The sequence below is a fragment of the Ambystoma mexicanum genome, chromosome 6q, assembly GCF_040938575.1.
Source record: "Ambystoma mexicanum isolate Mex_15411 chromosome 6q, UKY_AmexF1_1, whole genome shotgun sequence".
In the NCBI taxonomy this organism is placed as follows: Eukaryota; Metazoa; Chordata; class Amphibia; order Caudata; family Ambystomatidae; genus Ambystoma; species Ambystoma mexicanum.
Window position 1 is genome coordinate 1,629,507,418 of NC_090937.1, and position 26,010 is coordinate 1,629,533,427.

Consider the following 26,010-nt stretch of genomic DNA (forward strand, 5'->3'; position numbering starts at 1 on the left):
TTCCTTCCTTCCCATATCTGCCAGCTCGAGAAGGCTTGTTTTGTTGCACCTGGGAAGTAAAGTATCTATTTGCGAGAGAGAGAGAATGAGAGAGAGAGACAGAGAGAGAGTGACAGAGAGAGAAGGGGAAGGGGTGTTGGCAGTTAGGGTGTGAGCTAGAGAAATGAGGCCTGTCTGCAAAAGGCCATGGGATGGGAGTGCCTGGTTGCAGGTTGTTTGGCTTTGTAAGGCCTACTGCCCGCTTCACTCGAAACTGGGTCTAGGGTTGTCGGTTTGTAGGCTGTAAAAGCCCAGAAAAGCTATTGTTCTCCAACCAGCAGAGTGGCGCAGCGGAAGCGTGCTGGGCCCATAACCCAGAGGTCGATGGATCGAAACCATCCTCTGCTAACTTTTTTCAAATTATGTTTTTGTGTCATGGCATTAGGGCACAAAGAGCTGTAAGTGCCTGGATGCAATGTCATTCCTTGAACTTGCTGCCTCGTTCCACTCTTGCGCTAAATAGGAGAGGGTCCCAGCCCAGCCAACAAAATGTACTGTTCAATCAAACCAAACTTAAAACCAAGCTCCTTTTTTAAGGGGTCCCGGGGAAATGTTGGGCTGACCGGCAAGACCTCATGATGCGAACTGCTTCTGCGTCAAACGCAAGCTTTTTTCATTCCCAGCCAATGACTTATTCTTATTTCTAAGGGCCGCTCCATCAGATAGCCCAGACAGGCAGGCGTTGGTGGTATAGTGGTGAGCATAGCTGCCTTCCAAGCAGTTGACCCGGGTTCGATTCCCGGCCAACGCAGATGAAATCTTTAAATTGTTCAAAATGCATTTTTTGGAAATCAGACTCATGCTGAAAGCAAAGCTGACACACTTTTCGTGAAAATCAAAACCCCATCCAGGAAAGGTTCTTGCATCCTAGTTTCTGCAACTGTCTATCGGTGAGGGGATTGAAGCGAGCAGGGCTCCTGGCCCCTCCCCGACAAAGCCCTGACGAAGGCCTGACAAAGGCCTATTCGCCTTGCCCTGACGGGCCTTGGTCCCAGCAGGCCACCGAGCACAGCACCTCAGCCTATTAGAGTGAGGTTTCAGGATCTCTCTCATCCTGTAAACCAACATACTGAAGAAGGTGAAACGTGTGGCTGCGCTCCTCACATGCTGAAGCAGCAGCAGCCCTTTCCCTGAAGCAAAGTTCCTTCATTCCTCCCTCCCATAACCCTTAGCAGGGGATTTATGGTAATTGAGTTGAGTTTCCAAACTGGCCCTTCCTTCCTTCCTTCCCATATCTGCCAGCTCGAGAAGGCTTGTTTTGTTGCACCTGGGAAGTAAAGTATCTATTTGCGAGAGAGAGAGAATGAGAGAGAGAGACAGAGAGAGAGAGACAGAGAGAGAAGGGGAAGGGGTGTTGGCAGTTAGGGTGTGAGCTAGAGAAATGAGGCCTGTCTGCAAAAGGCCATGGGATGGGAGTGCGTGGTTGCAGGTTGTTTGGCTTTGTAAGGCCTACTGCCCGCTTCACTCGAAAATGGGTCTAGGGTTGTCGGTTTGTAGGCTGTAAAAGCCCAGAAAAGCTTTTGTTCTCCAACCAGCAGAGTGGCGCAGCGGAAGCGTGCTGGGCCCATAACCCAGAGGTCGATGGATCGAAACCATCCTCTGCTAACTTTTTTCAAATTATGTTTTTGTGTCATGGCATTAGGGCACAAAGAGCTGTAAGTGCCTGGATGCAATGTCATTCCTTGAACTTGCTGCCTCGTTCCACTCTTGCGCTAAATAGGAGAGGGTCCCAGCCCAGCCAACAAAATGCACTGTTCAATCAAACCAAACTTAAAACCAAGCTCCTTTTTTAAGGGGTCCCGGGGAAATGTTGGGCTGACCGGCAAGACCTCATGATGCGAACTGCTTCTGCGTCAAACGCAAGCTTTTTTCATTCCCAGCCAATGACTTATTCTTATTTCTAAGGGCCGCTCCATCAGATAGCCCAGACAGGCAGGCGTTGGTGGTATAGTGGTGAGCATAGCTGCCTTCCAAGCAGTTGACCCGGGTTCGATTCCCGGCCAACGCAGATCAAATCTTTAAATTGTTCAAAATGCATTTTTTGGAAATCAGACTCATGCTGAAAGCAAAGCTGACACACTTTTCGTGAAAATCAAAACCCCATCCAGGAAAGGTTCTTGCATCCTAGTTTCTGCAACTGTCTATCGGTGAGGGGATTGAAGCGAGCAGGGCTCCTGGCCCCTCCCCGACAAAGCCCTGACGAAGGCCTGACAAAGGCCTATTCGCCTTGCCCTGACGGGCCTTGGTCCCAGCAGGCCACCGAGCACAGCACCTCAGCCTATTAGAGTGAGGTTTCAGGATCTCTCTCATCCTGTAAACCAACATACTGAAGAAGGTGAAACGTGTGGCTGCGCTCCTCACATGCTGAAGCAGCAGCAGCCCTTTCCCTGAAGCAAAGTTCCTTCATTCCTCCCTCCCATAACCCTTAGCAGGGGATTTATGGTAATTGAGTTGAGTTTCCAAACTGGCCCTTCCTTCCTTCCTTCCCATATCTGCCAGCTCGAGAAGGCTTGTTTTGTTGCACCTGGGAAGTAAAGTATCTATTTGCGAGAGAGAGAGAATGAGAGAGAGAGACAGAGAGAGAGAGACAGAGAGAGAAGGGGAAGGGGTGTTGGCAGTTAGGGTGTGAGCTAGAGAAATGAGGCCTGTCTGCAAAAGGCCATGGGATGGGAGTGCGTGGTTGCAGGTTGTTTGGCTTTGTAAGGCCTACTGCCCGCTTCACTCGAAACTGGGTCTAGGGTTGTCGGTTTGTAGGCTGTAAAAGCCCAGAAAAGCTCTTGTTCTCCAACCAGCAGAGTGGCGCAGCGGAAGCGTGCTGGGCCCATAACCCAGAGGTCGATGGATCGAAACCATCCTCTGCTAACTTTTTTCAAATTATGTTTTTGTGTCATGGCATTAGGGCACAAAGAGCTGTAAGTGCCTGGATGCAATGTCATTCCTTGAACTTGCTGCCTCGTTCCACTCTTGCGCTAAATAGGAGAGGGTCCCAGCCCAGCCAACAAAATGTACTGTTCAATCAAACCAAACTTAAAACCAAGCTCCTTTTTTAAGGGGTCCCGGGGAAATGTTGGGCTGACCGGCAAGACCTCATGATGCGAACTGCTTCTGCGTCAAACGCAAGCTTTTTTCATTCCCAGCCAATGACTTATTCTTATTTCTAAGGGCCGCTCCATCAGATAGCCCAGACAGGCAGGCGTTGGTGGTATAGTGGTGAGCATAGCTGCCTTCCAAGCAGTTGACCCGGGTTCGATTCCTGGCCAACGCAGATCAAATCTTTAAATTGTTCAAAATGCATTTTTTGGAAATCAGACTCATGCTGAAAGCAAAGCTGACACACTTTTCGTGAAAATCAAAACCCCATCCAGGAAAGGTTCTTGCATCCTAGTTTCTGCAACTGTCTATCGGTGAGGGGATTGAAGCGAGCAGGGCTCCTGGCCCCTCCCCGACAAAGCCCTGACGAAGGCCTGACAAAGGCCTATTCGCCTTGCCCTGACGGGCCTTGGTCCCAGCAGGCCACCGAGCACAGCACCTCAGCCTATTAGAGTGAGGTTTCAGGATCTCTCTCATCCTGTAAACCAACATACTGAAGAAGGTGAAACGTGTGGCTGCGCTCCTCACATGCTGAAGCAGCAGCAGCCCTTTCCCTGAAGCAAAGTTCCTTCATTCCTCCCTCCCATAACCCTTAGCAGGGGATTTATGGTAATTGAGTTGAGTTTCCAAACTGGCCCTTCCTTCCTTCCTTCCCATATCTGCCAGCTCGAGAAGGCTTGTTTTGTTGCACCTGGGAAGTAAAGTATCTATTTGCGAGAGAGAGAGAATGAGAGAGAGAGACAGAGAGAGAGTGACAGAGAGAGAAGGGGAAGGGGTGTTGGCAGTTAGGGTGTGAGCTAGAGAAATGAGGCCTGTCTGCAAAAGGCCATGGGATGGGAGTGCCTGGTTGCAGGTTGTTTGGCTTTGTAAGGCCTACTGCCCGCTTCACTCGAAACTGGGTCTAGGGTTGTCGGTTTGTAGGCTGTAAAAGCCCAGAAAAGCTCTTGTTCTCCAACCAGCAGAGTGGCGCAGCGGAAGCGTGCTGGGCCCATAACCCAGAGGTCGATGGATCGAAACCATCCTCTGCTAACTTTTTTCAAATTATGTTTTTGTGTCATGGCATTAGGGCACAAAGAGCTGTAAGTGCCTGGATGCAATGTCATTCCTTGAACTTGCTGCCTCGTTCCACTCTTGCGCTAAATAGGAGAGGGTCCCAGCCCAGCCAACAAAATGTACTGTTCAATCAAACCAAACTTAAAACCAAGCTCCTTTTTTAAGGGGTCCCGGGGAAATGTTGGGCTGACCGGCAAGACCTCATGATGCGAACTGCTTCTGCGTCAAACGCAAGCTTTTTTCATTCCCAGCCAATGACTTATTCTTATTTCTAAGGGCCGCTCCATCAGATAGCCCAGACAGGCAGGCGTTGGTGGTATAGTGGTGAGCATAGCTGCCTTCCAAGCACAGATCAAATCTTTAAATTGTTCAAAATGCATTTTTTGGAAATCAGACTCATGCTGAAAGCAAAGCTGACACACTTTTCGTGAAAATCAAAACCCCATCCAGGAAAGGTTCTTGCATCCTAGTTTCTGCAACTGTCTATCGGTGAGGGGATTGAAGCGAGCAGGGCTCCTGGCCCCTCCCCGACAAAGCCCTGACGAAGGCCTGACAAAGGCCTATTCGCCTTGCCCTGACGGGCCTTGGTCCCAGCAGGCCACCGAGCACAGCACCTCAGCCTATTAGAGTGAGGTTTCAGGATCTCTCTCATCCTGTAAACCAACATACTGAAGAAGGTGAAACGTGTGGCTGCGCTCCTCACATGCTGAAGCAGCAGCAGCCCTTTCCCTGAAGCAAAGTTCCTTCATTCCTCCCTCCCATAACCCTTAGCAGGGGATTTATGGTAATTGAGTTGAGTTTCCAAACTGGCCCTTCCTTCCTTCCTTCCCATATCTGCCAGCTCGAGAAGGCTTGTTTTGTTGCACCTGGGAAGTAAAGTATCTATTTGCGAGAGAGAGAGAATGAGAGAGAGATACAGAGAGAGAGAGACAGAGAGAGAAGGGGAAGGGGTGTTGGCAGTTAGGGTGTGAGCTAGAGAAATGAGGCCTGTCTGCAAAAGGCCATGGGATGGGAGTGCGTGGTTGCAGGTTGTTTGGCTTTGTAAGGCCTACTGCCCGCTTCACTCGAAACTGGGTCTAGGGTTGTCGGTTTGTAGGCTGTAAAAGCCCATAAAAGCTCTTGTTCTCCAACCAGCAGAGTGGCGCAGCGGAAGCGTGCTGGGCCCATAACCCAGAGGTCGATGGATCGAAACCATCCTCTGCTAACTTTTTTCAAATTATGTTTTTGTGTCATGGCATTAGGGCACAAAGAGCTGTAAGTGCCTGGATGCAATGTCATTCCTTGAACTTGCTGCCTCGTTCCACTCTTGCGCTAAATAGGAGAGGGTCCCAGCCCAGCCAACAAAATGTGCTGTTCAATCAAACCAAACTTAAAACCAAGCTCCTTTTTTAAGGGGTCCCGGGGAAATGTTGGGCTGACCGGCAAGACCTCATGATGCGAACTGCTTCTGCGTCAAACGCAAGCTTTTTTCATTCCCAGCCAATGACTTATTCTTATTTCTAAGGGCCGCTCCATCAGATAGCCCAGACAGGCAGGCGTTGGTGGTATAGTGGTGAGCATAGCTGCCTTCCAAGCAGTTGACCCGGGTTCGATTCCCGGCCAACGCAGATCAAATCTTTAAATTGTTCAAAATGCATTTTTTGGAAATCAGACTCATGCTGAAAGCAAAGCTGACACACTTTTCGTGAAAATCAAAACCCCATCCAGGAAAGGTTCTTGCATCCTAGTTTCTGCAACTGTCTATCGGTGAGGGGATTGAAGCGAGCAGGGCTCCTGGCCCCTCCCCGACAAAGCCCTGACGAAGGCCTGACAAAGGCCTATTCGCCTTGCCCTGACGGGCCTTGGTCCCAGCAGGCCACCGAGCACAGCACCTCAGCCTATTAGAGTGAGGTTTCAGGATCTCTCTCATCCTGTAAACCAACATACTGAAGAAGGTGAAACGTGTGGCTGCGCTCCTCACATGCTGAAGCAGCAGCAGCCCTTTCCCTGAAGCAAAGTTCCTTCATTCCTCCCTCCCATAACCCTTAGCAGGGGATTTATGGTAATTGAGTTGAGTTTCCAAACTGGCCCTTCCTTCCTTCCTTCCCATATCTGCCAGCTCGAGAAGGCTTGTTTTGTTGCACCTGGGAAGTAAAGTATCTATTTGCGAGAGAGAGAGAATGAGAGAGAGAGACAGAGAGAGAGAGACAGAGAGAGAAGGGGAAGGGGTGTTGGCAGTTAGGGTGTGAGCTAGAGAAATGAGGCCTGTCTGCAAAAGGCCATGGGATGGGAGTGCGTGGTTGCAGGTTGTTTGGCTTTGTAAGGCCTACTGCCCGCTTCACTCGAAACTGGGTCTAGGGTTGTCGGTTTGTAGGCTGTAAAAGCCCATAAAAGCTCTTGTTCTCCAACCAGCAGAGTGGCGCAGCGGAAGCGTGCTGGGCCCATAACCCAGAGGTCGATGGATCGAAACCATCCTCTGCTAACTTTTTTCAAATTATGTTTTTGTGTCATGGCATTAGGGCACAAAGAGCTGTAAGTGCCTGGATGCAATGTCATTCCTTGAACTTGCTGCCTCGTTCCACTCTTGCGCTAAATAGGAGAGGGTCCCAGCCCAGCCAACAAAATGTACTGTTCAATCAAACCAAACTTAAAACCAAGCTCCTTTTTTAAGGGGTCCCGGGGAAATGTTGGGCTGACCGGCAAGACCTCATGATGCGAACTGCTTCTGCGTCAAACGCAAGCTTTTTTCATTCCCAGCCAATGACTTATTCTTATTTCTAAGGGCCGCTCCATCAGATAGCCCAGACAGGCAGGCGTTGGTGGTATAGTGGTGAGCATAGCTGCCTTCCAAGCAGTTGACCCGGGTTCGATTCCCGGCCAACGCAGATCAAATCTTTAAATTGTTCAAAATGCATTTTTTGGAAATCAGACTCATGCTGAAAGCAAAGCTGACACACTTTTCGTGAAAATCAAAACCCCATCCAGGAAAGGTTCTTGCATCCTAGTTTCTGCAACTGTCTATCGGTGAGGGGATTGAAGCGAGCAGGGCTCCTGGCCCCTCCCCGACAAAGCCCTGACGAAGGCCTGACAAAGGCCTATTCGCCTTGCCCTGACGGGCCTTGGTCCCAGCAGGCCACCGAGCACAGCACCTCAGCCTATTAGAGTGAGGTTTCAGGATCTCTCTCATCCTGTAAACCAACATACTGAAGAAGGTGAAACGTGTGGCTGCGCTCCTCACATGCTGAAGCAGCAGCAGCCCTTTCCCTGAAGCAAAGTTCCTTCATTCCTCCCTCCCATAACCCTTAGCAGGGGATTTATGGTAATTGAGTTGAGTTTCCAAACTGGCCCTTCCTTCCTTCCTTCCCATATCTGCCAGCTCGAGAAGGCTTGTTTTGTTGCACCTGGGAAGTAAAGTATCTATTTGCGAGAGAGAGAGAATGAGAGAGAGAGACAGAGAGAGAGAGACAGAGAGAGAAGGGGAAGGGGTGTTGGCAGTTAGGGTGTGAGCTAGAGAAATGAGGCCTGTCTGCAAAAGGCCATGGGATGGGAGTGCCTGGTTGCAGGTTGTTTGGCTTTGTAAGGCCTACTGCCCGCTTCACTCGAAACTGGGTCTAGGGTTGTCGGTTTGTAGGCTGTAAAAGCCCATAAAAGCTCTTGTTCTCCAACCAGCAGAGTGGCGCAGCGGAAGCGTGCTGGGCCCATAACCCAGAGGTCGATGGATCGAAACCATCCTCTGCTAACTTTTTTCAAATTATGTTTTTGTGTCATGGCATTAGGGCACAAAGAGCTGTAAGTGCCTGGATGCAATGTCATTCCTTGAACTTGCTGCCTCGTTCCACTCTTGCGCTAAATAGGAGAGGGTCCCAGCCCAGCCAACAAAATGTACTGTTCAATCAAACCAAACTTAAAACCAAGCTCCTTTTTTAAGGGGTCCCGGGGAAATGTTGGGCTGACCGGCAAGACCTCATGATGCGAACTGCTTCTGCGTCAAACGCAAGCTTTTTTCATTCCCAGCCAATGACCTATTCTTATTTCTAAGGGCCGCTCCATCAGATAGCCCAGACAGGCAGGCGTTGGTGGTATAGTGGTGAGCATAGCTGCCTTCCAAGCAGTTGACCCGGGTTCGATTCCCGGCCAACGCAGATGAAATCTTTAAATTGTTCAAAATGCATTTTTTGGAAATCAGACTCATGCTGAAAGCAAAGCTGACACACTTTTCGTGAAAATCAAAACCCCATCCAGGAAAGGTTCTTGCATCCTAGTTTCTGCAACTGTCTATCGGTGAGGGGATTGAAGCGAGCAGGGCTCCTGGCCCCTCCCCGACAAAGCCCTGACGAAGGCCTGACAAAGGCCTATTCGCCTTGCCCTGACGGGCCTTGGTCCCAGCAGGCCACCGAGCACAGCACCTCAGCCTATTAGAGTGAGGTTTCAGGATCTCTCTCATCCTGTAAACCAACATACTGAAGAAGGTGAAACGTGTGGCTGCGCTCCTCACATGCTGAAGCAGCAGCAGCCCTTTCCCTGAAGCAAAGTTCCTTCATTCCTCCCTCCCATAACCCTTAGCAGGGGATTTATGGTAATTGAGTTGAGTTTCCAAACTGGCCCTTCCTTCCTTCCTTCCCATATCTGCCAGCTCGAGAAGGCTTGTTTTGTTGCACCTGGGAAGTAAAGTATCTATTTGCGAGAGAGAGAGAATGAGAGAGAGAGACAGAGAGAGAGAGACAGAGAGAGAAGGGGAAGGGGTGTTGGCAGTTAGGGTGTGAGCTAGAGAAATGAGGCCTGTCTGCAAAAGGCCATGGGATGGGAGTGCGTGGTTGCAGGTTGTTTGGCTTTGTAAGGCCTACTGCCCGCTTCACTCGAAAATGGGTCTAGGGTTGTCGGTTTGTAGGCTGTAAAAGCCCAGAAAAGCTTTTGTTCTCCAACCAGCAGAGTGGCGCAGCGGAAGCGTGCTGGGCCCATAACCCAGAGGTCGATGGATCGAAACCATCCTCTGCTAACTTTTTTCAAATTATGTTTTTGTGTCATGGCATTAGGGCACAAAGAGCTGTAAGTGCCTGGATGCAATGTCATTCCTTGAACTTGCTGCCTCGTTCCACTCTTGCGCTAAATAGGAGAGGGTCCCAGCCCAGCCAACAAAATGCACTGTTCAATCAAACCAAACTTAAAACCAAGCTCCTTTTTTAAGGGGTCCCGGGGAAATGTTGGGCTGACCGGCAAGACCTCATGATGCGAACTGCTTCTGCGTCAAACGCAAGCTTTTTTCATTCCCAGCCAATGACTTATTCTTATTTCTAAGGGCCGCTCCATCAGATAGCCCAGACAGGCAGGCGTTGGTGGTATAGTGGTGAGCATAGCTGCCTTCCAAGCAGTTGACCCGGGTTCGATTCCCGGCCAACGCAGATCAAATCTTTAAATTGTTCAAAATGCATTTTTTGGAAATCAGACTCATGCTGAAAGCAAAGCTGACACACTTTTCGTGAAAATCAAAACCCCATCCAGGAAAGGTTCTTGCATCCTAGTTTCTGCAACTGTCTATCGGTGAGGGGATTGAAGCGAGCAGGGCTCCTGGCCCCTCCCCGACAAAGCCCTGACGAAGGCCTGACAAAGGCCTATTCGCCTTGCCCTGACGGGCCTTGGTCCCAGCAGGCCACCGAGCACAGCACCTCAGCCTATTAGAGTGAGGTTTCAGGATCTCTCTCATCCTGTAAACCAACATACTGAAGAAGGTGAAACGTGTGGCTGCGCTCCTCACATGCTGAAGCAGCAGCAGCCCTTTCCCTGAAGCAAAGTTCCTTCATTCCTCCCTCCCATAACCCTTAGCAGGGGATTTATGGTAATTGAGTTGAGTTTCCAAACTGGCCCTTCCTTCCTTCCTTCCCATATCTGCCAGCTCGAGAAGGCTTGTTTTGTTGCACCTGGGAAGTAAAGTATCTATTTGCGAGAGAGAGAGAATGAGAGAGAGAGACAGAGAGAGAGAGACAGAGAGAGAAGGGGAAGGGGTGTTGGCAGTTAGGGTGTGAGCTAGAGAAATGAGGCCTGTCTGCAAAAGGCCATGGGATGGGAGTGCGTGGTTGCAGGTTGTTTGGCTTTGTAAGGCCTACTGCCCGCTTCACTCGAAACTGGGTCTAGGGTTGTCGGTTTGTAGGCTGTAAAAGCCCAGAAAAGCTCTTGTTCTCCAACCAGCAGAGTGGCGCAGCGGAAGCGTGCTGGGCCCATAACCCAGAGGTCGATGGATCGAAACCATCCTCTGCTAACTTTTTTCAAATTATGTTTTTGTGTCATGGCATTAGGGCACAAAGAGCTGTAAGTGCCTGGATGCAATGTCATTCCTTGAACTTGCTGCTTCGTTCCACTCTTGCGCTAAATAGGAGAGGGTCCCAGCCCAGCCAACAAAATGTACTGTTCAATCAAACCAAACTTAAAACCAAGCTCCTTTTTTAAGGGGTCCCGGGGAAATGTTGGGCTGACCGGCAAGACCTCATGATGCGAACTGCTTCTGCGTCAAACGCAAGCTTTTTTCATTCCCAGCCAATGACTTATTCTTATTTCTAAGGGCCGCTCCATCAGATAGCCCAGACAGGCAGGCGTTGGTGGTATAGTGGTGAGCATAGCTGCCTTCCAAGCAGTTGACCCGGGTTCGATTCCTGGCCAACGCAGATCAAATCTTTAAATTGTTCAAAATGCATTTTTTGGAAATCAGACTCATGCTGAAAGCAAAGCTGACACACTTTTCGTGAAAATCAAAACCCCATCCAGGAAAGGTTCTTGCATCCTAGTTTCTGCAACTGTCTATCGGTGAGGGGATTGAAGCGAGCAGGGCTCCTGGCCCCTCCCCGACAAAGCCCTGACGAAGGCCTGACAAAGGCCTATTCGCCTTGCCCTGACGGGCCTTGGTCCCAGCAGGCCACCGAGCACAGCACCTCAGCCTATTAGAGTGAGGTTTCAGGATCTCTCTCATCCTGTAAACCAACATACTGAAGAAGGTGAAACGTGTGGCTGCGCTCCTCACATGCTGAAGCAGCAGCAGCCCTTTCCCTGAAGCAAAGTTCCTTCATTCCTCCCTCCCATAACCCTTAGCAGGGGATTTATGGTAATTGAGTTGAGTTTCCAAACTGGCCCTTCCTTCCTTCCTTCCCATATCTGCCAGCTCGAGAAGGCTTGTTTTGTTGCACCTGGGAAGTAAAGTATCTATTTGCGAGAGAGAGAGAATGAGAGAGAGAGACAGAGAGAGAGTGACAGAGAGAGAAGGGGAAGGGGTGTTGGCAGTTAGGGTGTGAGCTAGAGAAATGAGGCCTGTCTGCAAAAGGCCATGGGATGGGAGTGCCTGGTTGCAGGTTGTTTGGCTTTGTAAGGCCTACTGCCCGCTTCACTCGAAACTGGGTCTAGGGTTGTCGGTTTGTAGGCTGTAAAAGCCCAGAAAAGCTCTTGTTCTCCAACCAGCAGAGTGGCGCAGCGGAAGCGTGCTGGGCCCATAACCCAGAGGTCGATGGATCGAAACCATCCTCTGCTAACTTTTTTCAAATTATGTTTTTGTGTCATGGCATTAGGGCACAAAGAGCTGTAAGTGCCTGGATGCAATGTCATTCCTTGAACTTGCTGCCTCGTTCCACTCTTGCGCTAAATAGGAGAGGGTCCCAGCCCAGCCAACAAAATGTACTGTTCAATCAAACCAAACTTAAAACCAAGCTCCTTTTTTAAGGGGTCTCGGGGAAATGTTGGGCTGACCGGCAAGACCTCATGATGCGAACTGCTTCTGCGTCAAACGCAAGCTTTTTTCATTCCCAGCCAATGACTTATTCTTATTTCTAAGGGCCGCTCCATCAGATAGCCCAGACAGGCAGGCGTTGGTGGTATAGTGGTGAGCATAGCTGCCTTCCAAGCAGTTGACCCGGGTTCGATTCCCGGCCAACGCAGATCAAATCTTTAAATTGTTCAAAATGCATTTTTTGGAAATCAGACTCATGCTGAAAGCAAAGCTGACACACTTTTCGTGAAAATCAAAACCCCATCCAGGAAAGGTTCTTGCATCCTAGTTTCTGCAACTGTCTATCGGTGAGGGGATTGAAGCGAGCAGGGCTCCTGGCCCCTCCCCGACAAAGCCCTGACGAAGGCCTGACAAAGGCCTATTCGCCTTGCCCTGACGGGCCTTGGTCCCAGCAGGCCACCGAGCACAGCACCTCAGCCTATTAGAGTGAGGTTTCAGGATCTCTCTCATCCTGTAAACCAACATACTGAAGAAGGTGAAACGTGTGGCTGCGCTCCTCACATGCTGAAGCAGCAGCAGCCCTTTCCCTGAAGCAAAGTTCCTTCATTCCTCCCTCCCATAACCCTTAGCAGGGGATTTATGGTAATTGAGTTGAGTTTCCAAACTGGCCCTTCCTTCCTTCCTTCCCATATCTGCCAGCTCGAGAAGGCTTGTTTTGTTGCACCTGGGAAGTAAAGTATCTATTTGCGAGAGAGAGAGAATGAGAGAGAGATACAGAGAGAGAGAGACAGAGAGAGAAGGGGAAGGGGTGTTGGCAGTTAGGGTGTGAGCTAGAGAAATGAGGCCTGTCTGCAAAAGGCCATGGGATGGGAGTGCGTGGTTGCAGGTTGTTTGGCTTTGTAAGGCCTACTGCCCGCTTCACTCGAAACTGGGTCTAGGGTTGTCGGTTTGTAGGCTGTAAAAGCCCATAAAAGCTCTTGTTCTCCAACCAGCAGAGTGGCGCAGCGGAAGCGTGCTGGGCCCATAACCCAGAGGTCGATGGATCGAAACCATCCTCTGCTAACTTTTTTCAAATTATGTTTTTGTGTCATGGCATTAGGGCACAAAGAGCTGTAAGTGCCTGGATGCAATGTCATTCCTTGAACTTGCTGCCTCGTTCCACTCTTGCGCTAAATAGGAGAGGGTCCCAGCCCAGCCAACAAAATGTGCTGTTCAATCAAACCAAACTTAAAACCAAGCTCCTTTTTTAAGGGGTCCCGGGGAAATGTTTGGCTGACCGGCAAGACCTCATGATGCGAACTGCTTCTGCGTCAAACGCAAGCTTTTTTCATTCCCAGCCAATGACTTATTCTTATTTCTAAGGGCCGCTCCATCAGATAGCCCAGACAGGCAGGCGTTGGTGGTATAGTGGTGAGCATAGCTGCCTTCCAAGCAGTTGACCCGGGTTCGATTCCCGGCCAACGCAGATCAAATCTTTAAATTGTTCAAAATGCATTTTTTGGAAATCAGACTCATGCTGAAAGCAAAGCTGACACACTTTTCGTGAAAATCAAAACCCCATCCAGGAAAGGTTCTTGCATCCTAGTTTCTGCAACTGTCTATCGGTGAGGGGATTGAAGCGAGCAGGGCTCCTGGCCCCTCCCCGACAAAGCCCTGACGAAGGCCTGACAAAGGCCTATTCGCCTTGCCCTGACGGGCCTTGGTCCCAGCAGGCCACCGAGCACAGCACCTCAGCCTATTAGAGTGAGGTTTCAGGATCTCTCTCATCCTGTAAACCAACATACTGAAGAAGGTGAAACGTGTGGCTGCGCTCCTCACATGCTGAAGCAGCAGCAGCCCTTTCCCTGAAGCAAAGTTCCTTCATTCCTCCCTCCCATAACCCTTAGCAGGGGATTTATGGTAATTGAGTTGAGTTTCCAAACTGGCCCTTCCTTCCTTCCTTCCCATATCTGCCAGCTCGAGAAGGCTTGTTTTGTTGCACCTGGGAAGTAAAGTATCTATTTGCGAGAGAGAGAGAATGAGAGAGAGAGACAGAGAGAGAGAGACAGAGAGAGAAGGGGAAGGGGTGTTGGCAGTTAGGGTGTGAGCTAGAGAAATGAGGCCTGTCTGCAAAAGGCCATGGGATGGGAGTGCGTGGTTGCAGGTTGTTTGGCTTTGTAAGGCCTACTGCCCGCTTCACTCGAAACTGGGTCTAGGGTTGTCGGTTTGTAGGCTGTAAAAGCCCATAAAAGCTCTTGTTCTCCAACCAGCAGAGTGGCGCAGCGGAAGCGTGCTGGGCCCATAACCCAGAGGTCGATGGATCGAAACCATCCTCTGCTAACTTTTTTCAAATTATGTTTTTGTGTCATGGCATTAGGGCACAAAGAGCTGTAAGTGCCTGGATGCAATGTCATTCCTTGAACTTGCTGCCTCGTTCCACTCTTGCGCTAAATAGGAGAGGGTCCCAGCCCAGCCAACAAAATGTACTGTTCAATCAAACCAAACTTAAAACCAAGCTCCTTTTTTAAGGGGTCCCGGGGAAATGTTGGGCTGACCGGCAAGACCTCATGATGCGAACTGCTTCTGCGTCAAACGCAAGCTTTTTTCATTCCCAGCCAATGACTTATTCTTATTTCTAAGGGCCGCTCCATCAGATAGCCCAGACAGGCAGGCGTTGGTGGTATAGTGGTGAGCATAGCTGCCTTCCAAGCAGTTGACCCGGGTTCGATTCCCGGCCAACGCAGATCAAATCTTTAAATTGTTCAAAATGCATTTTTTGGAAATCAGACTCATGCTGAAAGCAAAGCTGACACACTTTTCGTGAAAATCAAAACCCCATCCAGGAAAGGTTCTTGCATCCTAGTTTCTGCAACTGTCTATCGGTGAGGGGATTGAAGCGAGCAGGGCTCCTGGCCCCTCCCCGACAAAGCCCTGACGAAGGCCTGACAAAGGCCTATTCGCCTTGCCCTGACGGGCCTTGGTCCCAGCAGGCCACCGAGCACAGCACCTCAGCCTATTAGAGTGAGGTTTCAGGATCTCTCTCATCCTGTAAACCAACATACTGAAGAAGGTGAAACGTGTGGCTGCGCTCCTCACATGCTGAAGCAGCAGCAGCCCTTTCCCTGAAGCAAAGTTCCTTCATTCCTCCCTCCGATAACCCTTAGCAGGGGATTTATGGTAATTGAGTTGAGTTTCCAAACTGGCCCTTCCTTCCTTCCTTCCCATATCTGCCAGCTCGAGAAGGCTTGTTTTGTTGCACCTGGGAAGTAAAGTATCTATTTGCGAGAGAGAGAGAATGAGAGAGAGAGACAGAGAGAGAGAGACAGAGAGAGAAGGGGAAGGGGTGTTGGCAGTTAGGGTGTGAGCTAGAGAAATGAGGCCTGTCTGCAAAAGGCCATGGGATGGGAGTGCGTGGTTGCAGGTTGTTTGGCTTTGTAAGGCCTACTGCCCGCTTCACTCGAAACTGGGTCTAGGGTTGTCGGTTTGTAGGCTGTAAAAGCCCATAAAAGCTCTTGTTCTCCAACCAGCAGAGTGGCGCAGCGGAAGCGTGCTGGGCCCATAACCCAGAGGTCGATGGATCGAAACCATCCTCTGCTAACTTTTTTCAAATTATGTTTTTGTGTCATGGCATTAGGGCACAAAGAGCTGTAAGTGCCTGGATGCAATGTCATTCCTTGAACTTGCTGCCTCGTTCCACTCTTGCGCTAAATAGGAGAGGGTCCCAGCCCAGCCAACAAAATGTACTGTTCAATCAAACCAAACTTAAAACCAAGCTCCTTTTTTAAGGGGTCCCGGGGAAATGTTGGGCTGACCGGCAAGACCTCATGATGCGAACTGCTTCTGCGTCAAACGCAAGCTTTTTTCATTCCCAGCCAATGACCTATTCTTATTTCTAAGGGCCGCTCCATCAGATAGCCCAGACAGGCAGGCGTTGGTGGTATAGTGGTGAGCATAGCTGCCTTCCAAGCAGTTGACCCGGGTTCGATTCCCGGCCAACGCAGATGAAATCTTTAAATTGTTCAAAATGCATTTTTTGGAAATCAGACTCATGCTGAAAGCAAAGCTGACACACTTTTCGTGAAAATCAAAACCCCATCCAGGAAAGGTTCTTGCATCCTAGTTTCTGCAACTGTCTATCGGTGAGGGGATTGAAGCGAGCAGGGCTCCTGGCCCCTCCCCGACAAAGCCCTGACGAAGGCCTGACAAAGGCCTATTCGCCTTGCCCTGACGGGCCTTGGTCCCAGCAGGCCACCGAGCACAGCACCTCAGCCTATTAGAGTGAGGTTTCAGGATCTCTCTCATCCTGTAAACCAACATACTGAAGAAGGTGAAACGTGTGGCTGCGCTCCTCACATGCTGAAGCAGCAGCAGCCCTTTCCCTGAAGCAAAGTTCCTTCATTCCTCCCTCCCATAACCCTTAGCAGGGGATTTATGGTAATTGAGTTGAGTTTCCAAACTGGCCCTTCCTTCCTTCCTTCCCATATCTGCCAGCTCGAGAAGGCTTGTTTTGTTGCACCTGGGAAGTAAAGTATCTATTTGCGAGAGAGAGAGAATGAGAGAGAGAGACAGAGAGAGAGAGACAGAGAGAGAAGGGGAAGGGGTGTTGGCAGTTAGGGTGTGAGCTAGAGAAATGAGGCCTGTCTGCAAAAGGCCATGGGATGGGAGTGCGTGGTTGCAGGTTGTTTGGCTTTGTAAGGCCTACTGCCCGCTTCACTCGAAAATGGGTCTAGGGTTTTCGGTTTGTAGGCTGTAAAAGCCCAGAAAAGCTTTTGTTCTCCAACCAGCAGAGTGGCGCAGCGGAAGCGTGCTGGGCCCATAACCCAGAGGTCGATGGATCGAAACCATCCTCTGCTAACTTTTTTCAAATTATGTTTTTGTGTCATGGCATTAGGGCACAAAGAGCTGTAAGTGCCTGGATGCAATGTCATTCCTTGAACTTGCTGCCTCGTTCCACTCTTGCGCTAAATAGGAGAGGGTCCCAGCCCAGCCAACAAAATGCACTGTTCAATCAAACCAAACTTAAAACCAAGCTCCTTTTTTAAGGGGTCCCGGGGAAATGTTGGGCTGACCGGCAAGACCTCATGATGCGAACTGCTTCTGCGTCAAACGCAAGCTTTTTTCATTCCCAGCCAATGACTTATTCTTATTTCTAAGGGCCGCTCCATCAGATAGCCCAGACAGGCAGGCGTTGGTGGTATAGTGGTGAGCATAGCTGCCTTCCAAGCAGTTGACCCGGGTTCGATTCCCGGCCAACGCAGATCAAATCTTTAAATTGTTCAAAATGCATTTTTTGGAAATCAGACTCATGCTGAAAGCAAAGCTGACACACTTTTCGTGAAAATCAAAACCCCATCCAGGAAAGGTTCTTGCATCCTAGTTTCTGCAACTGTCTATCGGTGAGGGGATTGAAGCGAGCAGGGCTCCTGGCCCCTCCCCGACAAAGCCCTGACGAAGGCCTGACAAAGGCCTATTCGCCTTGCCCTGACGGGCCTTGGTCCCAGCAGGCCACCGAGCACAGCACCTCAGCCTATTAGAGTGAGGTTTCAGGATCTCTCTCATCCTGTAAACCAACATACTGAAGAAGGTGAAACGTGTGGCTGCGCTCCTCACATGCTGAAGCAGCAGCAGCCCTTTCCCTGAAGCAAAGTTCCTTCATTCCTCCCTCCCATAACCCTTAGCAGGGGATTTATGGTAATTGAGTTGAGTTTCCAAACTGGCCCTTCCTTCCTTCCTTCCCATATCTGCCAGCTCGAGAAGGCTTGTTTTGTTGCACCTGGGAAGTAAAGTATCTATTTGCGAGAGAGAGAGAATGAGAGAGAGAGACAGAGAGAGAGTGACAGAGAGAGAAGGGGAAGGGGTGTTGGCAGTTAGGGTGTGAGCTAGAGAAATGAGGCCTGTCTGCAAAAGGCCATGGGATGGGAGTGCCTGGTTGCAGGTTGTTTGGCTTTGTAAGGCCTACTGCCCGCTTCACTCGAAACTGGGTCTAGGGTTGTCGGTTTGTAGGCTGTAAAAGCCCAGAAAAGCTCTTGTTCTCCAACCAGCAGAGTGGCGCAGCGGAAGCGTGCTGGGCCCATAACCCAGAGGTCGATGGATCGAAACCATCCTCTGCTAACTTTTTTCAAATTATGTTTTTGTGTCATGGCATTAGGGCACAAAGAGCTGTAAGTGCCTGGATGCAATGTCATTCCTTGAACTTGCTGCCTCGTTCCACTCTTGCGCTAAATAGGAGAGGGTCCCAGCCCAGCCAACAAAATGTGCTGTTCAATCAAACCAAACTTAAAACCAAGCTCCTTTTTTAAGGGGTCCCGGGGAAATGTTGGGCTGACCGGCAAGACCTCATGATGCGAACTGCTTCTGCGTCAAACGCAAGCTTTTTTCATTCCCAGCCAATGACTTATTCTTATTTCTAAGGGCCGCTCCATCAGATAGCCCAGACAGGCAGGCGTTGGTGGTATAGTGGTGAGCATAGCTGCCTTCCAAGCAGTTGACCCGGGTTCGATTCCCGGCCAACGCAGATCAAATCTTTAAATTGTTCAAAATGCATTTTTTGGAAATCAGACTCATGCTGAAAGCAAAGCTGACACACTTTTCGTGAAAATCAAAACCCCATCCAGGAAAGGTTCTTGCATCCTAGTTTCTGCAACTGTCTATCGGTGAGGGGATTGAAGCGAGCAGGGCTCCTGGCCCCTCCCCGACAAAGCCCTGACGAAGGCCTGACAAAGGCCTATTCGCTCCCTGACGGGCCTTGGTCCCAGCAGGCCACCGAGCACAGCACCTCAGCCTATTAGAGTGAGGTTTCAGGATCTCTCTCATCCTGTAAACCAACATACTGAAGAAGGTGAAACGTGTGGCTGCGCTCCTCACATGCTGAAGCAGCAGCAGCCCTTTCCCTGAAGCAAAGTTCCTTCATTCCTCCCTCCCATAACCCTTAGCAGGGGATTTATGGTAATTGAGTTGAGTTTCCAAACTGGCCCTTCCTTCCTTCCTTCCCATATCTGCCAGCTCGAGAAGGCTTGTTTTGTTGCACCTGGGAAGTAAAGTATCTATTTGCGAGAGAGAGAGAATGAGAGAGAGAGACAGAGAGAGAGAGACAGAGAGAGAAGGGGAAGGGGTGTTGGCAGTTAGGGTGTGAGCTAGAGAAATGAGGCCTGTCTGCAAAAGGCCATGGGATGGGAGTGCGTGGTTGCAGGTTGTTTGGCTTTGTAAGGCCTACTGCCCGCTTCACTCGAAACTGGGTCTAGGGTTGTCGGTTTGTAGGCTGTAAAAGCCCATAAAAGCTCTTGTTCTCCAACCAGCAGAGTGGCGCAGCGGAAGCGTGCTGGGCCCATAACCCAGAGGTCGATGGATCGAAACCATCCTCTGCTAACTTTTTTCAAATTATGTTTTTGTGTCATGGCATTAGGGCACAAAGAGCTGTAAGTGCCTGGATGCAATGTCATTCCTTGAACTTGCTGCCTCGTTCCACTCTTGCGCTAAATAGGAGAGGGTCCCAGCCCAGCCAACAAAATGTACTGTTCAATCAAACCAAACTTAAAACCAAGCTCCTTTTTTAAGGGGTCCCGGGGAAATGTTGGGCTGACCGGCAAGACCTCATGATGCGAACTGCTTCTGCGTCAAACGCAAGCTTTTTTCATTCCCAGCCAATGACTTATTCTTATTTCTAAGGGCCGCTCCATCAGATAGCCCAGACAGGCAGGCGTTGGTGGTATAGTGGTGAGCATAGCTGCCTTCCAAGCAGTTGACCCGGGTTCGATTCCCGGCCAACGCAGATCAAATCTTTAAATTGTTCAAAATGCATTTTTTGGAAATCAGACTCATGCTGAAAGCAAAGCTGACACACTTTTCGTGAAAATCAAAACCCCATCCAGGAAAGGTTCTTGCATCCTAGTTTCTGCAACTGTCTATCGGTGAGGGGATTGAAGCGAGCAGGGCTCCTGGCCCCTCCCCGACAAAGCCCTGACGAAGGCCTGACAAAGGCCTATTCGCCTTGCCCTGACGGGCCTTGGTCCCAGCAGGCCACCGAGCACAGCACCTCAGCCTATTAGAGTGAGGTTTCAGGATCTCTCTCATCCTGTAAACCAACATACTGAAGAAGGTGAAACGTGTGGCTGCGCTCCTCACATGCTGAAGCAGCAGCAGCCCTTTCCCTGAAGCAAAGTTCCTTCATTCCTCCCTCCCATAACCCTTAGCAGGGGATTTATGGTAATTGAGTTGAGTTTCCAAACTGGCCCTTCCTTCCTTCCTTCCCATATCTGCCAGCTCGAGAAGGCTTGTTTTGTTGCACCTGGGAAGTAAAGTATCTATTTGCGAGAGAGAGAGAATGAGAGAGAGAGACAGAGAGAGAGAGACAGAGAGAGAAGGGGAAGGGGTGTTGGCAGTTAGGGTGTGAGCTAGAGAAATGAGGCCTGTCTGCAAAAGGCCATGGGATGGGAGTGCGTGGTTGCAGGTTGTTTGGCTTTGTAAGGCCTACTGCCCGCTTCACTCGAAACTGGGTCTAGGGTTGTCGGTTTGTAGGCTGTAAAAGCCCATAAAAGCTCTTGTTCTCCAACCAGCAGAGTGGCGCAGCGGAAGCGTGCTGGGCCCATAACCCAGAGGTCGATGGATCGAAACCATCCTCTGCTAACTTTTTTCAAATTATGTTTTTGTGTCATGGCATTAGGGCACAAAGAGCTGTAAGTGCCTGGATGCAATGTCATTCCTTGAACTTGCTGCCTCGTTCCACTCTTGCGCTAAATAGGAGAGGGTCCCAGCCCAGCCAACAAAATGTACTGTTCAATCAAACCAAACTTAAAACCAAGCTCCTTTTTTAAGGGGTCCCGGGGAAATGTTGGGCTGACCGGCAAGACCTCATGATGCGAACTGCTTCTGCGTCAAACGCAAGCTTTTTTCATTCCCAGCCAATGACCTATTCTTATTTCTAAGGGCCGCTCCATCAGATAGCCCAGACAGGCAGGCGTTGGTGGTATAGTGGTGAGCATAGCTGCCTTCCAAGCAGTTGACCCGGGTTCGATTCCCGGCCAACGCAGATGAAATCTTTAAATTGTTCAAAATGCATTTTTTGGAAATCAGACTCATGCTGAAAGCAAAGCTGACACACTTTTCGTGAAAATCAAAACCCCATCCAGGAAAGGTTCTTGCATCCTAGTTTCTGCAACTGTCTATCGGTGAGGGGATTGAAGCGAGCAGGGCTCCTGGCCCCTCCCCGACAAAGCCCTGACGAAGGCCTGACAAAGGCCTATTCGCCTTGCCCTGACGGGCCTTGGTCCCAGCAGGCCACCGAGCACAGCACCTCAGCCTATTAGAGTGAGGTTTCAGGATCTCTCTCATCCTGTAAACCAACATACTGAAGAAGGTGAAACGTGTGGCTGCGCTCCTCACATGCTGAAGCAGCAGCAGCCCTTTCCCTGAAGCAAAGTTCCTTCATTCCTCCCTCCCATAACCCTTAGCAGGGGATTTATGGTAATTGAGTTGAGTTTCCAAACTGGCCCTTCCTTCCTTCCTTCCCATATCTGCCAGCTCGAGAAGGCTTGTTTTGTTGCACCTGGGAAGTAAAGTATCTATTTGCGAGAGAGAGAGAATGAGAGAGAGAGACAGAGAGAGAGAGACAGAGAGAGAAGGGGAAGGGGTGTTGGCAGTTAGGGTGTGAGCTAGAGAAATGAGGCCTGTCTGCAAAAGGCCATGGGATGGGAGTGCGTGGTTGCAGGTTGTTTGGCTTTGTAAGGCCTACTGCCCGCTTCACTCGAAACTGGGTCTAGGGTTGTCGGTTTGTAGGCTGTAAAAGCCCATTAAAGCTCTTGTTCTCCAACCAGCAGAGTGGCGCAGCGGAAGCGTGCTGGGCCCATAACCCAGAGGTCGATGGATCGAAACCATCCTCTGCTAACTTTTTTCAAATTATGTTTTTGTGTCATGGCATTAGGGCACAAAGAGCTGTAAGTGCCTGGATGCAATGTCATTCCTTGAACTTGCTGCCTCGTTCCACTCTTGCGCTAAATAGGAGAGGGTCCCAGCCCAGCCAACAAAATGTACTGTTCAATCAAACCAAACTTAAAACCAAGCTCCTTTTTTAAGGGGTCCCGGGGAAATGTTGGGCTGACCGGCAAGACCTCATGATGCGAACTGCTTCTGCGTCAAACGCAAGCTTTTTTCATTCCCAGCCAATGACCTATTCTTATTTCTAAGGGCCGCTCCATCAGATAGCCCAGACAGGCAGGCGTTGGTGGTATAGTGGTGAGCATAGCTGCCTTCCAAGCAGTTGACCCGGGTTCGATTCCCGGCCAACGCAGATGAAATCTTTAAATTGTTCAAAATGCATTTTTTGGAAATCAGACTCATGCTGAAAGCAAAGCTGACACACTTTTCGTGAAAATCAAAACCCCATCCAGGAAAGGTTCTTGCATCCTAGTTTCTGCAACTGTCTATCGGTGAGGGGATTGAAGCGAGCAGGGCTCCTGGCCCCTCCCCGACAAAGCCCTGACGAAGGCCTGACAAAGGCCTATTCGCCTTGCCCTGACGGGCCTTGGTCCCAGCAGGCCACCGAGCACAGCACCTCAGCCTATTAGAGTGAGGTTTCAGGATCTCTCTCATCCTGTAAACCAACATACTGAAGAAGGTGAAACGTGTGGCTGCGCTCCTCACATGCTGAAGCAGCAGCAGCCCTTTCCCTGAAGCAAAGTTCCTTCATTCCTCCCTCCCATAACCCTTAGCAGGGGATTTATGGTAATTGAGTTGAGTTTCCAAACTGGCCCTTCCTTCCTTCCTTCCCATATCTGCCAGCTCGAGAAGGCTTGTTTTGTTGCACCTGGGAAGTAAAGTATCTATTTGCGAGAGAGAGAGAATGAGAGAGAGAGACAGAGAGAGAGAGACAGAGAGAGAAGGGGAAGGGGTGTTGGCAGTTAGGGTGTGAGCTAGAGAAATGAGGCCTGTCTGCAAAAGGCCATGGGATGGGAGTGCGTGGTTGCAGGTTGTTTGGCTTTGTAAGGCCTACTGCCCGCTTCACTCGAAAATGGGTCTAGGGTTGTCGGTTTGTAGGCTGTAAAAGCCCAGAAAAGCTTTTGTTCTCCAACCAGCAGAGTGGCGCAGCGGAAGCGTGCTGGGCCCATAACCCAGAGGTCGATGGATCGAAACCATCCTCTGCTAACTTTTTTCAAATTATGTTTTTGTGTCATGGCATTAGGGCACAAAGAGCTGTAAGTGCCTGGATGCAATGTCATTCCTTGAACTTGCTGCCTCGTTCCACTCTTGCGCTAAATAGGAGAGGGTCCCAGCCCAGCCAACAAAATGCACTGTTCAATCAAACCAAACTTAAAACCAAGCTCCTTTTTTAAGGGGTCCCGGGGAAATGTTGGGCTGACCGGCAAGACCTCATGATGCGAACTGCTTCTGCGTCAAACGCAAGCTTTTTTCATTCCCAGCCAATGACTTATTCTTATTTCTAAGGGCCGCTCCATCAGATAGCCCAGACAGGCAGGCGTTGGTGGTATAGTGGTGAGCATAGCTGCCTTCCAAGCAGTTGACCCGGGTTCGATTCCCGGCCAACGCAGATGAAATCTTTAAATTGTTCAAAATGCATTTTTTGGAAATCAGACTCATGCTGAAAGCAAAGCTGACACACTTTTCGTGAAAATCAAAACCCCATCCAGGAAAGGTTCTTGCATCCTAGTTTCTGCAACTGTCTATCGGTGAGGGGATTGAAGCGAGCAGGGCTCCTGGCCCCTCCCCGACAAAGCCCTGACGAAGGCCTGACAAAGGCCTATTCGCCTTGCCCTGACGGGCCTTGGTCCCAGCAGGCCACCGAGCACAGCACCTCAGCCTATTAGAGTGAGGTTTCAGGATCTCTCTCATCCTGTAAACCAACATACTGAAGAAGGTGAAACGTGTGGCTGCGCTCCTCACATGCTGAAGCAGCAGCAGCCCTTTCCCTGAAGCAAAGTTCCTTCATTCCTCCCTCCCATAACCCTTAGCAGGGGATTTATGGTAATTGAGTTGAGTTTCCAAACTGGCCCTTCCTTCCTTCCTTCCCATATCTGCCAGCTCGAGAAGGCTTGTTTTGTTGCACCTGGGAAGTAAAGTATCTATTTGCGAGAGAGAGAGAATGAGAGAGAGAGACAGAGAGAGAGAGACAGAGAGAGAAGGGGAAGGGGTGTTGGCAGTTAGGGTGTGAGCTAGAGAAATGAGGCCTGTCTGCAAAAGGCCATGGGATGGGAGTGCGTGGTTGCAGGTTGTTTGGCTTTGTAAGGCCTACTGCCCGCTTCACTCGAAACTGGGTCTAGGGTTGTCGGTTTGTAGGCTGTAAAAGCCCAGAAAAGCTCTTGTTCTCCAACCAGCAGAGTGGCGCAGCGGAAGCGTGCTGGGCCCATAACCCAGAGGTCGATGGATCGAAACCATCCTCTGCTAACTTTTTTCAAATTATGTTTTTGTGTCATGGCATTAGGGCACAAAGAGCTGTAAGTGCCTGGATGCAATGTCATTCCTTGAACTTGCTGCCTCGTTCCACTCTTGCGCTAAATAGGAGAGGGTCCCAGCCCAGCCAACAAAATGTACTGTTCAATCAAACCAAACTTAAAACCAAGCTCCTTTTTTAAGGGGTCCCGGGGAAATGTTGGGCTGACCGGCAAGACCTCATGATGCGAACTGCTTCTGCGTCAAACGCAAGCTTTTTTCATTCCCAGCCAATGACTTATTCTTATTTCTAAGGGCCGCTCCATCAGATAGCCCAGACAGGCAGGCGTTGGTGGTATAGTGGTGAGCATAGCTGCCTTCCAAGCAGTTGACTGGCCAACGCAGATCAAATCTTTAAATTGTTCAAAATGCATTTTTTGGAAATCAGACTCATGCTGAAAGCAAAGCTGACACACTTTTCGTGAAAATCAAAACCCCATCCAGGAAAGGTTCTTGCATCCTAGTTTCTGCAACTGTCTATCGGTGAGGGGATTGAAGCGAGCAGGGCTCCTGGCCCCTCCCCGACAAAGCCCTGACGAAGGCCTGACAAAGGCCTATTCGCCTTGCCCTGACGGGCCTTGGTCCCAGCAGGCCACCGAGCACAGCACCTCAGCCTATTAGAGTGAGGTTTCAGGATCTCTCTCATCCTGTAAACCAACATACTGAAGAAGGTGAAACGTGTGGCTGCGCTCCTCACATGCTGAAGCAGCAGCAGCCCTTTCCCTGAAGCAAAGTTCCTTCATTCCTCCCTCCCATAACCCTTAGCAGGGGATTTATGGTAATTGAGTTGAGTTTCCAAACTGGCCCTTCCTTCCTTCCTTCCCATATCTGCCAGCTCGAGAAGGCTTGTTTTGTTGCACCTGGGAAGTAAAGTATCTATTTGCGAGAGAGAGAGAATGAGAGAGAGAGACAGAGAGAGAGAGACAGAGAGAGAAGGGGAAGGGGTGTTGGCAGTTAGGGTGTGAGCTAGAGAAATGAGGCCTGTCTGCAAAAGGCCATGGGATGGGAGTGCGTGGTTGCAGGTTGTTTGGCTTTGTAAGGCCTACTGCCCGCTTCACTCGAAACTGGGTCTAGGGTTGTCGGTTTGTAGGCTGTAAAAGCCCAGAAAAGCTCTTGTTCTCCAACCAGCAGAGTGGCGCAGCGGAAGCGTGCTGGGCCCATAACCCAGAGGTCGATGGATCGAAACCATCCTCTGCTAACTTTTTTCAAATTATGTTTTTGTGTCATGGCATTAGGGCACAAAGAGCTGTAAGTGCCTGGATGCAATGTCATTCCTTGAACTTGCTGCCTCGTTCCACTCTTGCGCTAAATAGGAGAGGGTCCCAGCCCAGCCAACAAAATGTACTGTTCAATCAAACCAAACTTAAAACCAAGCTCCTTTTTTAAGGGGTCCCGGGGAAATGTTGGGCTGACCGGCAAGACCTCATGATGCGAACTGCTTCTGCGTCAAACGCAAGCTTTTTTCATTCCCAGCCAATGACTTATTCTTATTTCTAAGGGCCGCTCCATCAGATAGCCCAGACAGGCAGGCGTTGGTGGTATAGTGGTGAGCATAGCTGCCTTCCAAGCAGTTGACCCGGGTTCGATTCCCGGCCAACGCAGATCAAATCTTTAAATTGTTCAAAATGCATTTTTTGGAAATCAGACTCATGCTGAAAGCAAAGCTGACACACTTTTCGTGAAAATCAAAACCCCATCCAGGAAAGGTTCTTGCATCCTAGTTTCTG

General features: G+C 50.0%; 17 non-coding genes across 17 annotated transcripts; all 17 read left to right on the forward strand.

Moving 5' to 3' along the window:
- Positions 1–718: 718 nt before the first annotated feature.
- TRNAG-UCC (transfer RNA glycine (anticodon UCC)) lies at positions 719–790 on the forward strand. Its single transcript has one exon. It is a non-coding gene; the product is annotated as a tRNA-Gly (tRNA).
- Positions 791–1,975: 1,185 nt separating this feature from the next.
- Positions 1,976–2,047, forward strand: TRNAG-UCC (transfer RNA glycine (anticodon UCC)). Its single transcript has one exon. It is a non-coding gene; the product is annotated as a tRNA-Gly (tRNA).
- Positions 2,048–5,717: 3,670 nt separating this feature from the next.
- TRNAG-UCC (transfer RNA glycine (anticodon UCC)) lies at positions 5,718–5,789 on the forward strand. The gene has a single exon. It is a non-coding gene; the product is annotated as a tRNA-Gly (tRNA).
- A 1,185-nt stretch (positions 5,790–6,974) lies between these two features.
- Positions 6,975–7,046, forward strand: TRNAG-UCC (transfer RNA glycine (anticodon UCC)). The gene has a single exon. It is a non-coding gene; the product is annotated as a tRNA-Gly (tRNA).
- Positions 7,047–8,231: 1,185 nt separating this feature from the next.
- On the forward strand, positions 8,232–8,303 carry TRNAG-UCC (transfer RNA glycine (anticodon UCC)). Its single transcript has one exon. It is a non-coding gene; the product is annotated as a tRNA-Gly (tRNA).
- Positions 8,304–9,488: 1,185 nt separating this feature from the next.
- On the forward strand, positions 9,489–9,560 carry TRNAG-UCC (transfer RNA glycine (anticodon UCC)). The gene has a single exon. It is a non-coding gene; the product is annotated as a tRNA-Gly (tRNA).
- A 2,442-nt stretch (positions 9,561–12,002) lies between these two features.
- Positions 12,003–12,074, forward strand: TRNAG-UCC (transfer RNA glycine (anticodon UCC)). Its single transcript has one exon. It is a non-coding gene; the product is annotated as a tRNA-Gly (tRNA).
- Positions 12,075–13,259: 1,185 nt separating this feature from the next.
- Positions 13,260–13,331, forward strand: TRNAG-UCC (transfer RNA glycine (anticodon UCC)). Its single transcript has one exon. It is a non-coding gene; the product is annotated as a tRNA-Gly (tRNA).
- Positions 13,332–14,516: 1,185 nt separating this feature from the next.
- Positions 14,517–14,588, forward strand: TRNAG-UCC (transfer RNA glycine (anticodon UCC)). The gene has a single exon. It is a non-coding gene; the product is annotated as a tRNA-Gly (tRNA).
- A 1,185-nt stretch (positions 14,589–15,773) lies between these two features.
- Positions 15,774–15,845, forward strand: TRNAG-UCC (transfer RNA glycine (anticodon UCC)). The gene has a single exon. It is a non-coding gene; the product is annotated as a tRNA-Gly (tRNA).
- A 1,185-nt stretch (positions 15,846–17,030) lies between these two features.
- On the forward strand, positions 17,031–17,102 carry TRNAG-UCC (transfer RNA glycine (anticodon UCC)). Its single transcript has one exon. It is a non-coding gene; the product is annotated as a tRNA-Gly (tRNA).
- Positions 17,103–18,287: 1,185 nt separating this feature from the next.
- On the forward strand, positions 18,288–18,359 carry TRNAG-UCC (transfer RNA glycine (anticodon UCC)). Its single transcript has one exon. It is a non-coding gene; the product is annotated as a tRNA-Gly (tRNA).
- Positions 18,360–19,541: 1,182 nt separating this feature from the next.
- On the forward strand, positions 19,542–19,613 carry TRNAG-UCC (transfer RNA glycine (anticodon UCC)). The gene has a single exon. It is a non-coding gene; the product is annotated as a tRNA-Gly (tRNA).
- A 1,185-nt stretch (positions 19,614–20,798) lies between these two features.
- On the forward strand, positions 20,799–20,870 carry TRNAG-UCC (transfer RNA glycine (anticodon UCC)). The gene has a single exon. It is a non-coding gene; the product is annotated as a tRNA-Gly (tRNA).
- Positions 20,871–22,055: 1,185 nt separating this feature from the next.
- TRNAG-UCC (transfer RNA glycine (anticodon UCC)) lies at positions 22,056–22,127 on the forward strand. Its single transcript has one exon. It is a non-coding gene; the product is annotated as a tRNA-Gly (tRNA).
- Positions 22,128–23,312: 1,185 nt separating this feature from the next.
- Positions 23,313–23,384, forward strand: TRNAG-UCC (transfer RNA glycine (anticodon UCC)). Its single transcript has one exon. It is a non-coding gene; the product is annotated as a tRNA-Gly (tRNA).
- A 2,428-nt stretch (positions 23,385–25,812) lies between these two features.
- Positions 25,813–25,884, forward strand: TRNAG-UCC (transfer RNA glycine (anticodon UCC)). Its single transcript has one exon. It is a non-coding gene; the product is annotated as a tRNA-Gly (tRNA).
- Positions 25,885–26,010: the final 126 nt, after the last annotated feature.